Below are 16104 nucleotides of genomic sequence, written 5' to 3'. Positions count from 1 at the left end.
CTGCATCAGACCAATGGTAGTGTCCTGTGCATCAGCCATCAGTCATTCCAGTGCCCAGTCACAGTGGAATCCTCTGCTGCCATATGTCCAGTGCTGCTGTATAATAAAAACAAGTCCCTTACAGTGTTGCTGTGTTGTCCTGCATCAGACCAGTGGTAGTGTCCTGTGCATCAGCCATCAGTCATTCCAGTGACCAGTCACAGTGGTATCCTCTGCTGCCATATGTCCAGTGCTCCTGTGCCACATATTGTGTTATACTGTATAACTCCAGAAAAATAATGAAGAACAAAAAATTGGAGGATAAAATAGGGAAAGATCAAGAACCACTTCCTCCTTGTGCTGAAGCTGCTGCCACTAGTCATGACATAGATGATGAAATGCCATCAACGTTATCTGCCAAGGCCAATGCCCAATGTGATGGTAGAGGGCATGTAAAATCCAAAAGCCAAAGTTCAGTAAAAAGACCCCCAAAAAATAAATTAAAATGGTCGAAGGAGAAACGTAAACTTGCCAATATGCCATTTACGACACAGAGTGGCAAGGAACGGCTAAGGCCCTGACCTATGTTCATGACTAGTGGTTCAGCTGCACATGACAATGGAAGCCCTCATCCATCCAAGAAAAATTAAAAGAGTTAAGCTGGAAAAAGCACAGAAAAGAACTGTGTGTTCTGAGATGGTATCACAAATCCCCAAGGAGAGTCCAAATGTGTCGGTGGTTGCAATGCCTAACCTTCCCAACACTGGATGGGAAGAGGTGGCTCCTTCCACCATTTGCATGCCACCTGCAAGTGCTGGAAGGAGCACCCACAGTCCAGTTTCTGATATTCAAATTGAAGATGTCACTGTTGAAGTACACCAGGATGAGGATATGGGTGTTGCTGGCCCTGAGTAGGAAGTTGATGATGAGGATTCTGATGGTGATGTGGTTTGTTTAAATGAGGCACTGGGGGAGACACCTGTTGTCCGTGGGATGAAGAAGCCCATTGTGATGCCTGAGCAAAATACCAAAAAAAGCCACCTCTTCGGTGTGGAATTATTTCTCCACAAATCCGGACAATGGGTGTCAAGCCGTGTGTTGTCTCTGTCAATCTGTAATAAGTAGGGGTAACGATGTTAACCACCTAGGAACATCCTCCCTTATATGTCACCTGCAGCGCATTCATCAGAAGTCAGTGTCAAGTTGTAAGCAGTCCACTGACACCTAAATCCCTTCTTCCTGTTATACCCAAGCTCCTGCAAGCCACACCACCAACTCCCTCAATGTCAACTTCCTCCTCAGCCATGAACATCAGTAGTCCTGCAGGCCATGTCCCTGGCAAGACTTACAAGTCCTCTCCTAACCGGGATTCCTTGGGAGGTTCCTTGAGTGGTACGCCTACTGCTGCTGTTGCTGCCGCCGCTGCTGTTGTTGCTGCTGGGAGTCGATCGTCATCCCACAGGGGAAGTTGGAAGACCACTTGTACTACATCAACTAAGCAATTGACTGTCCAACAGTCCTTTGTGAGGAAGATGAAATATGACAGTAGTCATCCTGTAGCAAAGCGTATAACTGAAGCCTTGACACTTACGTTGGTGTTAGATGTGCGTCCGGTATCCACCATTAGTGCAGTGGGATTTAGACAATTGATGGAGGTATTGTGTCCCTGGTACCAAATCCCATCTAGATTCCACTTCACTAGGCAGGCAATACCGAGAATGTACAGAGACGTCAGAAAAAGTGTTGCCTGTTTCCTAAAAAATGTGGTTGTATCCAGTGTCCACTTAACCATGGACATGTGGACAAGTGGAACAGGGCAGACTAAGGACTATATGACTGTGACAGCCCACTGGGTAGATGTATTGCCTCCTGCAGCAACAATAGCAGCAGCGGCACCAGTAGCACCATCTCGCAATTCCAAACTAATTTCTAGGCAGGCTACGCTGTGTATCACCGCTTTCTGTAAGAGGCACACCGCTGACAACCTCTTACGGAATCTGAGGGACATCATCGCGCATTGGCTTATCCCACTTAGACTCTCTTGGGGATTTGTGATATTTGCGATGTGTGTGCGTAGTGACTGGAGGGGACAGGCTGTGTGTGTGTGCGTAGTGACTGGCGGGGACAGGCTGTGTGTGTGCGTAGTGACTGGAGGGGACAGGCTGTGTGTGTGTCTGTGTAGTGACTGGAGAGGACAGGCTGTGTGTCTGCATATTGACTGGAGGGGACAGGCTGTATGTGTCTGTGTAGTGACTGGAGGGGACAGGCTGTGCGTGTGTCTGCGTAGTGATTGGAGGGAACAGGCTGTGTGTCTGTATAGTGACTGGAGTGGACAGGTGGTGTGTGCGTAGTGACTGGAGGGGACAGACTGTATGTGTGCGTAGTGACTGGAGGGGACAGGCTGTGTGTGTATGTATAGTGACTGGAGGGGACAGGCTGTGTGTCTGCATATTGACTGGAGAGGACAGGCTGTATGTGTCTGCGTAGTGACTGGAGGGGACACGCTGTGTGTGTGTCTGCGTAGTGACTGGAGGGGACAGGCTGTGTGTGTGGACAGGCTTTGTGTGCATAGTGACTGTAGGGGACAGGCTGTATGTCTGTGTAGTGACTGGAGGGGACAGGCTGTGGGTGGGGTTGGGTCTGGGGGTAACAGGATGTGTGTGTAGTAACTGAAGGGGACAGGCTGTGTTTGCAGTGACTGGAGTGTGTGTGTGGGGGTGGGGGGTGGGGGGGCTGTGTGTTTTGGCAGGAACAGGCTGTGTGTGTAGTAACTGAAGGGGACAGGTTGTGTTTGAAGTGACTGTGGGGGGTGACTTGGGAATAGGTTGTGTGTGTGTGTGTGTGTGTGTGTGTGTGGACAGACTCTGGGTTGCTCACATTGGCAGCCATGCTCAGACAGGTGATCTGCACGTCTGTGGACACTCAGTCTTTGTGCGTTCAGCAAAACTATGTGCACTGTGAGGGGCTGTGTTAGTGGCATTGGAGTGGAGTCACAGTTGTGAGGGTGCTGAAAGGGCCACTGATCGCCCGGGTCGGGGGATCCCGCTCCTCTCAGCAAACCCTGCCTCCATTGGGGCTTCTTACAGTAGATTTCCTGGCTGGTTTTCCTTGCCATCACTCTCCTGGCAGCTGCCAAGCTTAGCTCCGGTGAGGCAGCCCGGGAGATTGTGACTGATGTATCTGGCTACGGCTGATTGCTAAGGGAAGCCGGGATGAATTGCTGCTGCAGACAGAGGCACGCATCTCTGACCAACTGTAAAGGTCCATACACATTAGATGATGTCGCTCTATGAGCGACATTGTCTAATATTTCCCCTCCCGGGCCGGCCGGCCGGTGGCCGACTGTACACACTGGGCCTAATTCAGAGTTGATCGCAGCAGCAAATTTGTTAGCAGTTGGTCAAAACCATGGGGGTCATTCCGAGTTGTTCGCTCGCAAGCGGATTTTAGCAGATTTGCTCATGCTAAGCCGCCGCCTACTGGGAGTGAACCTTAGCATCCTAAAATTGCGAACGATGTATTTGCAATATTGCGATTACACACCTCGTAGCAGTTTCTGAGTAGCTTCAGACTTACTCGGCATCTGCGATCAGTTCAGTGCTTGTCGTTCCTGCGTTTTTTCCGGAAACGGTAGCGTTTTTTCCCACACGCCCATAAAACGGCCTCTTTCCGCCCAGTAACACCCATTTCCTGTCAATCACATTACGATCGCCAGAACGATGAAAAAGCCGTGAGTAAAATTCCTAACTGCATAGCAAATTTACTTGACGCAGTCGCAGTGCGGACATTGCGCATGCGCATTAAGCGGAAAATCGCTGCGATGCGAAGATGTTTACCGAGCGAACAACTCGGAATGACCCCCCATGTGCACTGCAGGGGAGGCAGATATAACGTGCAGAAAGAGTTAGATTTGGGTGGGTTGTTTTGTTTCTGTGCAGGGTAAATACTGGCTGCTTTATTTTTACACTGCAAATTAGATTGCAGATTGAACACACCACACCCAAATCTAACTCTGCAAAAAGAGGAAAAAACACCCTAGGGTGATTTTCTCAAGGCGCTAGATTAGGGGAGGTTCAACACTGCAGCTAAAAGAGTGAGGTTGGTCAGACCTCGCAAATATGCAGTAACAATAAAAAGAATATTTAGCGCAAAATGGTCATAGATGAGATGAGATGATCAATAAGCAATCATATTTAATGCATATAAAATCTAAAAACATCCATGGAATTTACACAAGAAAAAAGATAAAATATAATATACTAAGCAGTAACTGTGTACATATAAATCGTACGATGATGTTGTTCCCTATAAAGGGTATATTGCACAACTCCCAGACTCATTCAGCTGCACTTGTAAATATAAGATAGGACCTGTTCCTATGTAAATAGTCCCCTTCTGTATCCAGTAATAGTAATAGGATAGTCCGTTGTTAATAGTTACCACAGGTGATCAAGGATAATTAAGCGGTACGGCACTCCGCAGTATTGCAGTTCCTTGGTGCAGTGGATAAACTGTGAAATTCCTCAATTGAAGAGGTTTTACCTCCAAGCAGAGGTCCAAGAGGTTCCGTGGGGGACTTGGTTCAGGTCCTGTATCTCCAGAGGCAGACAAGGGGGGAGGTCTTGCTTGACATCAGTGGCTTGGCCAATCAGTGGCTGCTGCTGTGCATGGAGATGACCAATGTCTCTGTTTCCTCTGCTTTGCGCGGCTAAATCAGGAGCTATCAGGCGCCTTAACTGGAGAAACAATTGAATTGCTCAGATAGATGCCCACTGCTATAGACGCAGTTCCTGAGTTGTGGAGTCAGCATAAACATCAAACTACCCTAGTAGTTTGATGTTTATGCTGACTCCACAACTCAGGAAGTAAATTGCTTTGACATAAAGATTCTAGGAAGTCAATTCAGTTGTTTCCTGTACCCCAAGCTGGGCGTCTATAGCAGTGGGCATCTATCTGAGCAATTCAATTGTTTCTCCAGTTAAGGCGCCTGATAGCTCCTGATTTAGCCGCGCAAAGCAGAGGAAACAGAGACATTGGTCATCTCCATGCACAGCAGCAGCCACTGATTGGCCAAGCCACTGATGTCAAGCAAGACCTCCCCCCTTGTCTGCCTCTGGAGATACAGGACCTGAACCAAGTCCCCCACGGAACCTCTTGGACCTCTGCTTGGAGGTAAAACCTCTTCAATTGAGGAATTTCACAGTTTATCCACTGCACCAAGGAACTGCAATACTGCGGAGTGCCGTACCGCTTAATTATCCTTGATCACCTGTGGTAACTATTAACAACGGACTATCCTATTACTATTACTGGATACAGAAGGGGACTATTTACATAGGAACAGGTCCTATCTTATATTTACAAGTGCAGCTGAATGAGTCTGGGAGTTGTGCAATATACCCTTTATAGGGAACAACATCATCGTACGATTTATATGTACACAGTTACTGCTTAGTATATTATATTTTATCTTTTTTCTTGTGTAAATTCCATGGATGTTTTTAGATTTTATATGCATTAAATATGATTGCTTATTGATCATCTCATCTCATCTATGACCATTTTGCGCTAAATATTCTTTTTATTGTTACCAAATCTAACTCTCTCTGCACATGTTAAATCTGCCTCCCCTGCAATGCACACGGGCCCTCATTCCGAGTTGTTCGCTCGCTAGCTGCTTTTAGCAGCATTGCACACGCTAAGTTGCCGCCCTCTGGGAGTGTATCTTAGCATAGCAGAATTGCGAACGAAAGATTAGCAGAATTGCGAATAGAAATTTCTTAGCAGTTTCTGAGTAGCTCCAGACTTACTCCTACATTGCGATCAGTTCAGTCAGTTTCGTTCCTGGTTTGACGTCACAAACACACCCAGCGTTCGCCCAGACACTCCTCCGTTTCTTCAGACACTCCCGCGTTTTTCCCAGAAACGGTAGCGTTTTTTCGCACACTCCCAGAAAACGGCCAGTTTCCGCCCAGAAACACCCACTTCCTGTCAATCACACTACGATCACCAGAACGATGAAAAAGCTTCGTAATGCCGTGAGTAAAATACCTAACTTTTGTGTAAAATAACTAAGCGCATGCGCTCTGCGAACCTTGCGCATGCGCAGTAAGCAACTAATCGCAGTATAGCGAAAATCGACAACGAGCGAACAACTCGGAATGAACCCCATGTTTTTGCCCAACTGATAACAAAATTCCTGCTGCGATCAACTTGGAATTACCCCCCATGTGCACTGCAGGGGAGGCAGATATAACATGTGCAGAGAGAGTTAGATTTGGGTGGGGTGTATTCAAACTGAAATCTAAATTGCAGTGTAAAAATAAAGCAGCCAGTATTTACCTTGCACAGAAACAAAATAACCCACCCAAATCTAACTCTCTCTGCACATGTTATATCTGCCTCACCTGCAGTGCACATGGTTTTGCCCAATTGCTAACAAACTTGCTGCTGCAATCAACTCAGAATTACCCCCACTGAGCGATATCGGCGGCCGACTGTACACACTGAGCTGATATCGCTCAGTGACATCACGCCTCCGCCAGCCGTGCATGCAGGACCTGGACAACAGTCCAGATCCAGCATGCATGCACTGCCGACAGTGATTATCGTTGCCGATCCGCGGGGCTGCGCATCGGTCGCCACTGGCGGCATACACACTTGCCGATAAAATGAGCAACGTCGCTCAGGGAGGGAGAAAATGAGTGACGTCGCTCATTTTATCGGCAAGTGTGTATGGGCCTTTAAGTTATACCACCAACCACCTGGCATACATATATAACTGCACTGACAGAGCGCTTGGCACCACAACACCACAAGCCCATACTCAAAGCCGGACGTCTAGCTATCATCCCCAGGACACTGCTGTACAAGTGTTCCCTCAGCGGACTTCTACTGACCGCCAGCGGTCCCACATCCGTACCTGTTGTTACACGCTTACCTCACAAACTCACCCTGAGTACTGTCAAATGTTTCATGTTGTATGTGTTGTACACACATTACATCCTACACACTTCTGATAGACACTGGCCAGCACCTACTGTACACCACCAACCAAAGACCCAGATTTATAAAGCCTTGGAGAGTGATAAGTTGCACAGTGATAAAGTACCAACCAGCTAATCAGCTCCTAACTGCCATATTACAGACTGGGTTTGAAAAATGACAGGAGAAGATTGGTTCGTAGTTTATCACTGTGCAATTTATCACTCTCCAAGGCTTGATAAATCTGGGCCATAATACGTATTTTTAGATTGTTTGGATATTCAATGCACTGAACGATAGTAGCAGACGCTAGTACTAGTACTGTTGCTGGTCACACCCCCTTCAGCGGTACACAATAGGCCCTCCATAAATTTCAGCTCCAGGCCCACGTGGTCCTTAATCTGGCACTGCTGATACCACTTTGACGGACACAGCACCATCATTCTACTGGATGGTTTGCTTTTGCTAAATGTGAGTTGGATACTCTGAAAGAACTCTTGGAGTAGTCTCCGCCTACAATGCATGTGTTGTGTCTTAAATTAGAGCATTACTGGATTGCACCGATTCTGGCTGTCCTTTCTATGCCTTCATAAAGTTTGCTACATCTTTCAGCAAATCGCTGACCTGATTTAATGCTAATTCATGTCTTTTTATTTTGGCTATGTATCAGATGACTCACGAATATAACACACCTCAGCCATTAGTAGGTTTAAATAGGGTGACCATATTATCCCTTTTACCTGGGACGCTCATGGATTACACAGGTTCTGTGGCTGATTAAAACCAGCTGAAATGTAGGCTTGAAGCCAGCCAGCCACAGAACCTGTGTAATCCATGAGTGTCCCAGGTAAAAGGGATAATATGGTCACCCTAGTTTAAAGCAGCAGGGAGTGTTTAACGGTTTCTGGTCAGTTTTACTGGTACATTTGCCTGTTGCTTCTATTCTAGAGTGGAAAACTGATGGGACTCCTAGACTTTTAAAACCGTTGGGCATGAACAGAGTATTTGAATTGATGTTCAAAAGCAATTCTTAGTAAATATTATTATTTTTTCAGATATTAAATCACCATTGATGCCTATTGGTTTGCAATTTACAGTAAATTTAGCCCCAGAGGTAGGCTTACCATACTATCCCTTTAAACCGACACACTGATGAATTACACAGGTGGCTGGCTGACTACAATCCTGTATTTTGCCTGATTTTAGTCAGCTACAGAACCTGTGTATTTCATGAGCAACCCGGTTTAAAGGGATAGTATGGTAAGCCTACCCAGAGGTTGCGTGTTGCAATTATTGGAAATAGAAGTGGGGAGGTAAAATAAGCAGAGAAGAAATTGTTTCCTCACATAATTTCTTTCATTTGCAGGAGCTCCCTGAATAATGTAGTAAAAAGATTCATGCCACATGAAATAAAGTCAAAATGTTCTCTCATTATTGACTAAACTGAGCAGTTTTATGCAAAAAGACTGAAACCTTTTCTCTCTTGTAAATTTAAGGAGTTGGGAGTTTGAGGTGGTTGAACAGAATGGTAGCCTGTATACGTTTACTGCCTCTTGGCCAACCAAGGTGCTAATTGTAGAATGCACAAAGTATATTTTGTAAATAACCTCCAGTAAGTAAAATCAGAACTATAATGGGAATTGTTTCAAAATAGTAAATACAAACATGCATGTTTGATACATAATTACTTTTACACCTTTCGTTTGTCACGGTTTGTTGAACTTCATAGTCACCAGTGCTAATGCCTGCAATCATTCCAAATATATTATGTGCTGATTTACTTGAGAGCATTTCCTATCTCAGGAAGGTATGTGTGTGCAAACAACAGGCGATTCTTTTCCCTAAAAAATAGTCTTTGATTCTCAATGAACATTAACAGCCACAAGAAGAAGTGCAAGTAAGTCAGCTTCCACAGCTATTTAATCAGCGGTGTTTGTTGATTTGAGCAGAACCCTATGCTGTGAAATGAAAAAAGAAAACCAAATTTTCTTGAGCAATCTTGCTGTTCCTGCTTCAGGTGCTTGGCCATTTCACTAAAGCAGCTCAGACGAGAATGTCATTAGTTCTTAAACCCCAGGTGAATTTGCCACTGTTCCACATGATTAAGCCAGATAATTGTGTGTTGATAGCGAATGTGGCTGGTGAAATACAATTTCTAGGACTTTCCTAAACAAACATGATGGAGGAGTGTGTCAAAGTGCTGTCATTTCAGTTCCTTTTGTTGCAGTTGTACTTGCAGATATCCCTGTTAAGAGACTGTGAATAACATGATTACATTTTGATGATTACAAAAGAGACCCTCTTTTAAAAAAATAGCCATTTACTTTTATTTAACTCATTAATGCAGCACACTTTAAGAATTAAAGAGACGGTATACAGTAGGTGCTGCTGAAAAGTTAACTCAGCTGTAATTGCTCCCACATTGATTCCACAGAATTTAGGATTAATCTAAATTGTACTGTACCTATGCATAATTACCCACAGCCAACAATTCAATTGAAACAACTTTATGAAACTTAGCAAAAGACCCTGTTACCAACTCATTATACCCCTTAGAGATATAGTGAATTTGTGCATTTCCTTGAGTGGCCTAAAGTTGTGCTCACGAGTAGGGCCCTCTTCCCTCATGTGCTTATCCTTTTCTTACTTTAATAATCCTCAACTGCCCAAATCCCGCAGTTTTGTGGCCACCTTGGAACTTCTCTCTGTCATTTACTAATGTATTTATGCTTAGTTACCCTGTACTTGTCCTATATTGTCTTCAACTGTAAGTCACTGTCTTCCTGTTTTGATTATGTGCATATGTACTCTGTAATTGGGCGCTGTGGAACCCTTGTGGCGCCATATAAATAAAGGATAATAATAATAATAATAATAATAATAATAATAATAATAATAATGCTCAGCTCTGACATATATACGTTTTGTGAAAACTCACATTCAACTTAGCATCAGTTGTCCATACATATGCAGCAATAATAGATAATGTTTGCGAGTTGCTTCCAGCATATAGGGGGTCATTCAGAGTTGATAGCAGCAGCAAACTTGTTAGCAGTTGGGCAAAACCATGGGGGTAATTCCAAGTTGATTGCAGCAGGAACTTTGTTAGCAGTTGGGCAAAACCATGTGCACTGCAGGGGGGGCAGATGTAACATGTGCAGAGAGAGTTAGATTTGGGTGTGGTGTGTTCAAACTAAAATCTAAATTGCAGTGTAAAAATAAAGCAGCCAGTATTTACCCTGCACAGAAACAAAATAACCCACCCACATCTAACTCTCTCTGCACATGTTATATCTTCCCACCCTGCAGTGCACACGGTTTTGCCCAACTGCTAACAAAATTGCTGCTACGATCAGGTCTGAATTACCCCCTAAGAACATTAGAAGTGGTACAGGGAAGTACAGAATAAGAATGAATTAAACTGTATCAACTATACATGATACCGGTCATAATTAAAAGCTGGTGCATTATTCAGAACAATATCATGTTCAGGCTTTACTATAGATGATTAGAGGTTACTGAGTTAGGAAATCATGTACTGTACCAGTGTCGGACTGGCCCACATGGGTACAGGGGAAACCACTGATGGGCCCCACTGCCTGAGGGCCCCCTCCTTCCTCTAGGGATCAGGATTCAGACTGTGCACTTGTATTATACATGGTAGATATGTTGCATTACACTGCACAAGACTATTGTGCATTTCAAGCCCCCTGTGTAGGCTGGCCACACCCCCTTTGTAGGCTGGCCACACCCCTAAGTATGGGCCCCTATCACTGCATCCCCCCGGTAGGCCCTTCATATCCCAATCCGACACTGTACTGTACAGATGTGTCCTCATATAATGTGGTTTAAGTCGTTCCAAACAGCCCCTCTTGCATACCTCCCAACATGACCCTCCAGGAGGGACACAATGCTCTGCTTCTGGACTTTTCTCTTAATTTATGATTCCCGGCACCTGTTTTGAACAGGTTAATGGATAAGAAATAATAATAATAATAATAATAATAATAATAATAAAGGTGTTGCAGCACTGGTGATGGCCAGAGCTGTATTAACAATGGGGCAGGTGGAGCTTCAGCTCCAGGCCCCCAATGAAAATAGGCCCACAGCAGGACAGACCAGGCAAATAATGGAGTAAATCCCCCAGAGCTGCGCTGCCTTGTGGCTACTGGGCACTGCCAGTTAACTGCGAGTGCAGTCACTGTTATTACGCCATTGTGGACATTCTTGCCCTCAAAAAAATGCACCGACCATCCAGAGAACAGACAGGCAGAAGCGAGCAGCTGAGCACCTGATAGCATATATGTAAAGCCAGTGCTGCAGATGCAGGGGTTAATGGGATGCACTGGGCTGATGCTGCATGGGAAAATGGAGACCACCCAGGTCCGGGCGCATGAAGAAAGGTGACACAGCTGATGCAGTGCGTACATTGGGACGTCTTCCGTAGAGCTCTCCTTCTGCTACTACTGGCTCAGAGTCAATATGACTACTCTGCCTCTGCCTCTGGATTGGAAGCACTTAACAGTAATGTAAGTAAACTGAGAGAAGTACGCTGCTTGTAACAAAGTAGTAGCTGCTCCCAATGTACATGAGTGTAAGGGGGGAAGGGGGACACAGCATGCACTGTCACTAGCAGTAATTCCTCCATTCCTTCACAATCAGACTCCCTCATCAAATTAGGTCCACTGAAGTATGCTGTCACCACCCGCAGAACATATCCAGATCCTGGAGCCTGCAGTTTCTGCCCAATTGTTGAATTGACTCCAGTCCAAAATGTCCGTCATGCACTTTTTCATGGTCCCTGCCCTCCCTACCTATTGCATGACATCATGGTGGAGGGTGGTATTCAGTATGCCGGCATAGCGCGCCACCGTGCCTGCAGCGTGGCAAGCACAGCGAGCCCGCAAGGGATTCAATTGCGCTCGCCCGGCTGCTGGCATGCTGGCGGTCGGGTCGGGATCCTGGGGCCGGTATGCTGGGTGCTGGGATCCTGGCCGTCAGCATAACATACTACACCCATGGGGGAGGGGGTGCTGTACATTCAGGCAGCTGCTTATTGGCTGTAACCAGTGCACCTATGATACATGTTAAATACATGATGATGCAGCCTTAGGTACAGACATGTCACTGTTTGCCCCCAAGACTGTGCATAGCTCCTTTATACCCCCCAATACTTATCTACACCACCTCCTTTACACCTCCATGCCCACCACTGCCGCCCTGCACTAACCCCCTGACCAACTACTACTACTACTACGCTGAAATACCTCCTGCCCCCTCCATGCCCACCACTACGTCCCTGTCTAACCCCCTGACCCCTCCATGCTCATGACTACCTCTCTGCACTACCCCCAACCCACTACCCACCTGTACCCTACATTCCCATCACTACCTACCTCCCTGCACTACCTCACTGACCACTCCATGCTCACCACTGCCTCTCTGCACTACCTCCCTGACCCACTACTACCATTACACTACCCACCAGTACCCTACATTCCCATCACTACCTCCCTGCACTACCCCACTGACCATTACATCTCAGCGCTACCCCCCTGACCCCACCATGCTCACCACTATTTCTCAGCACTACCCCCCTGACCCACTACTACCACTCTGCAATACCCACCTGTACCCTCCATTCCCATCACTACCTTCCTGCACTACCCAACTGACCCCAGCATACCTAAAACTGCTTTTTGCATTCACATAACTGATTTGTCCTTAGCCAGCACTACTTTACTGCACTACACCACTTAGCCCTACATAATTGGACCCTCCACACCCAGCAATATAACACTGATCACTCCATATTAAGCAGAGCACCTTATTCTTCTTCTTCTCCAGATAAAGCTAGTTTGAAGTGAAGGCAGTAGAGATGCTCATATATAGTAATGCAGCAGGGGGGATCTTGTATAAGTAGAATGTGTGCATGTGTGATCCATTGCTACATCTGAGGACGCAGTACTTGATCATTTGCAACACCATTGGCCGGCTGAGTGTCCAATGAGGTCACGTAAGCCGGCCACCACATCACCGTCCAATAGGCAACAAAATCTCCATCGGAAGACATGGACCTGGCCTTAGCACTCCCACAAATGGAGTCAACATGCTTCCACTTTGTGAAATCACTGCCACCTCACCCCCAAATGGCTGCAAACTGTCAATCTCTTGATGTCTGCAACCATTCTGCATCCAATAACACAGGACCTGTACTGCACACACGCAGTACAGGTCCAGCGCATACGTGAAGTACCAGACATGATGCGGTGAGGCAATGTAGGAAGGTAGCGTAGTGATAGTGCAGTTATATAGTGCTCCACCACACCCTGCCTGCCTACCCAGGATAACTTATCTGAGGCGCTAATCATACCCCCAGAGGTGGCACAAAAGAGGTCCTTGACAAAATGTCAGCTCCAGGCCCATGTGGATCTTAATATGGCTCTGGTGATGGCAATCACAAATCAAGAGGAAAGTCCAGGAGCAGAGCATTCTGTCCCTCCTGGAGAGGGTCATGTTCGGAGGTATGCCTCTTGTGCCCAAAGTCTTGGGAGACTCTGCTGCGCTGAGTGACTTTCTTGCTCAAAATGTGCATCTTATTTACATAGGTAAAACAACTGTGAGCGACAAGAAAACTTTGCTGCATTACCGATCTATTTGATGTGTGACATCTGTACATCTGTCTGCGAATGATTCTGCATCTGTGTCCGAGTTGCTATGATGCAAGTTTGATTGTGTTTCATATGAGATTTTGTATGTGCATAAAACTAATTCATGTGTGTTTAAAGTCCCAGTCCAGTACCTCTAGTGCCTTAAAGTGCTGTTTTGCAGTGATCCAAAAAAGATGTCAAATGTAAAGAAAAAGATGGTACTCTACATCAATCGGGTACTGTATGAGAACACATCTGTATGTTACCCTGAAAAAATTCAACTTAAAAAAATGAACACAAATTTTCTAAACACAATACTCTTTAGACAAAGTATAAAAATATCAGCAAATGTAACCCTTTTAGGTTTAGAGAGTTAGGGTACTATTGGTTAATGAATCAACTAAGTACAGCAACTAACTTTTTTAAATTAGTTTTTTTGTTTAACAATAAGTACTCTTTAACAATAAGGCCCTTTTCTTCCAAGCCCTCTACCTGGAAATTTGTTCAAAGGCCTACTCCATCTCCTTCCACACATACAACTCAAGAAATTACCTACCCAGTGCCAGTTTTTACCTATGGGCTGCAGGACTGCAGCCCCCCCAGGTAAAATCCGACACCCAGATCACTGTCAGTGAAGCCAGATGCTGTCCGTGAGACTGCACTGGTACTCTGTGACTGGTAGTGACTTCCTATTGGAAGTCCTACCTGTCAGTCACAGACACTACAGGCAGTGATATTGGGAGGTGTTTCCTCCCTCAGGGACTGCCAGATCAAACCTCAATAGGCAGAGAGCAGCTCCCTGCCTTGTCAGCCCTAGCCGGCTTCTATGGACTGCAGCCAATGCAGTCCATAGAAGCTGTGGTTTTGTCACCGCTACTGCGCATGCAAAGGGTCCTGGCATTTGTGAACTGTACATAACACAGGTGGCGGGTACCAGGTGGCGGGGAAAAGGCAGCGGAGACACAGCAACATCGCCTGCAGCAGCCCTCCTCCTCCAGCAAGACTGGAGCCGCCGTGGCTTATGACTCCATATTACTTTTGAGATGCTTGAATCCTATAGATATAGGAAGGGTAGATATTTAATTCTAATCGTGAGTCCCTCACTTGGAATATACATATTTTTCCTTCCCCAATCTTCCTATTCCAGGATTGATATGATCTTGCTCAGCCATGGCCTAACCCTTAAATTCCTAATATCTAAAGTCTTACAGATAACTTTGTCAGGCCACGCCTCTCTCATATTGGATCTTTTGGACCTGGCTCAATGTCCCTCTTCCTCCTCCTGGAGGTTTAATGAAGCCCTTGTTCATAACCCATAGATTATTCTCAAGCTCTAAAAAGTGCTGATTGCTTACTTCTTTATTAATAAAACTGCTGACACATTCCTTGGCACTGTGTGGGTGGTCCATAAAGCAGTTATCAGAGGCCACCAGATAAAGATGGCCTCCCAAGCCGAACAGTCAAAACTACTCGATAAATTAACTTTCCAAACATGTTCTGAAGCTTGAAGACCAGATTAACATACTATTGACCCAGCAGTCCTACAACAAATCAGAGCTATAAAAGGTAAAACTAAACCTGATAGTGTCAGACCAAATGAACCACAAACTTGAATCATTGAATGATTTACATTCTCTTCTGGGGAAGAGCTACAAGCTCAAAACACGTTAACGTTAGTGAAACAAGAGTAACAGGAGTGTTTGTTAGACACTGGGGGGGGATTATCCGGATTCCCCTCAGTGCAAACCAATGCTGGACATTTACCTACTTCTGGTATGTAGGCTTTCTAGCCATTTACTGCTTACCTGAAACTGCTAATTCTTATTTGTTTTACTACTGCTTATTCCAGAGCATGGAGTTAAATGTGTTTATGTCTACTGCACAATTTTACAGCTAATTTATTTTATGTTTAATACATTTCATTATCTTTTGTGACATTATTACACTATATTCTATTTTATCTTTCTCTCCTTATGCACGAAAAAACAATTTATTAAGTTAAAGTGCTACAAGAGAGAAGTACTTTGGTCGGTATCCTATTGCTGACAGTAATTTGCCGCATTGGGCTAATATTGTGTTTGTAGCCCAATGGTATTACCTAGCTATCCAATTATAGACTGTTTTTACTGTGTGGTAAATGACCCCTTTCCAGGAGATAACAAATGGGATCCAGGATATCTTCCCGGATCCATGTGTTATCATGAAAAAATGGGACTGATAGGGCTGGATCCAGCTAAGCTAGATGTTGGGCCAGGTCTGGCTATGCAGAATACCAGGCTGTGACTGGCTACACAGAATACCGGAGTGGGACTGGCTAATAATGGAAGCAGTGGTGCTGCAAAGCAGATCATAGCAGGACTCTTTATTAGTCAGGCTGGGACTGTAACTGGAGTTTACTAGTTGGTACCAGTTGTGCTACAGAGTAAGTTGGCTGGAACTTACACATGAAGCAGATAGATCACTTGCTTGCAAACATATTAAAGATTAACTG

At 45.3% G+C, this 16104-nt stretch overlaps 1 long non-coding RNA gene across 2 annotated transcripts in view; it reads right to left on the bottom strand.

The window, feature by feature from the left end:
* LOC135050839 (uncharacterized) overlaps positions 1-16104 on the bottom strand; it is a 164901-nt gene that overhangs the window by 50799 nt on the left and 97998 nt on the right. Inside the window, exon 1 of one of the 2 annotated variants that reach the window (XR_010241866.1) lies at positions 10508-10592. The exons of the other annotated variant lie outside the window; for it this stretch is intronic. This is a non-coding gene — a long non-coding RNA (uncharacterized LOC135050839). Of the gene's footprint in view, positions 1-10507; positions 10593-16104 lie in introns of those variants that run through there. 2 annotated transcript variants of the gene reach the window in all.

Source organism: Pseudophryne corroboree, chromosome 2, assembly GCF_028390025.1.
Source record: "Pseudophryne corroboree isolate aPseCor3 chromosome 2, aPseCor3.hap2, whole genome shotgun sequence".
In the NCBI taxonomy this organism is placed as follows: Eukaryota; Metazoa; Chordata; class Amphibia; order Anura; family Myobatrachidae; genus Pseudophryne; species Pseudophryne corroboree.
Note: the sequence above shows the minus strand (reverse complement) of the source record. Positions and strands in the feature narration are given on the sequence as shown.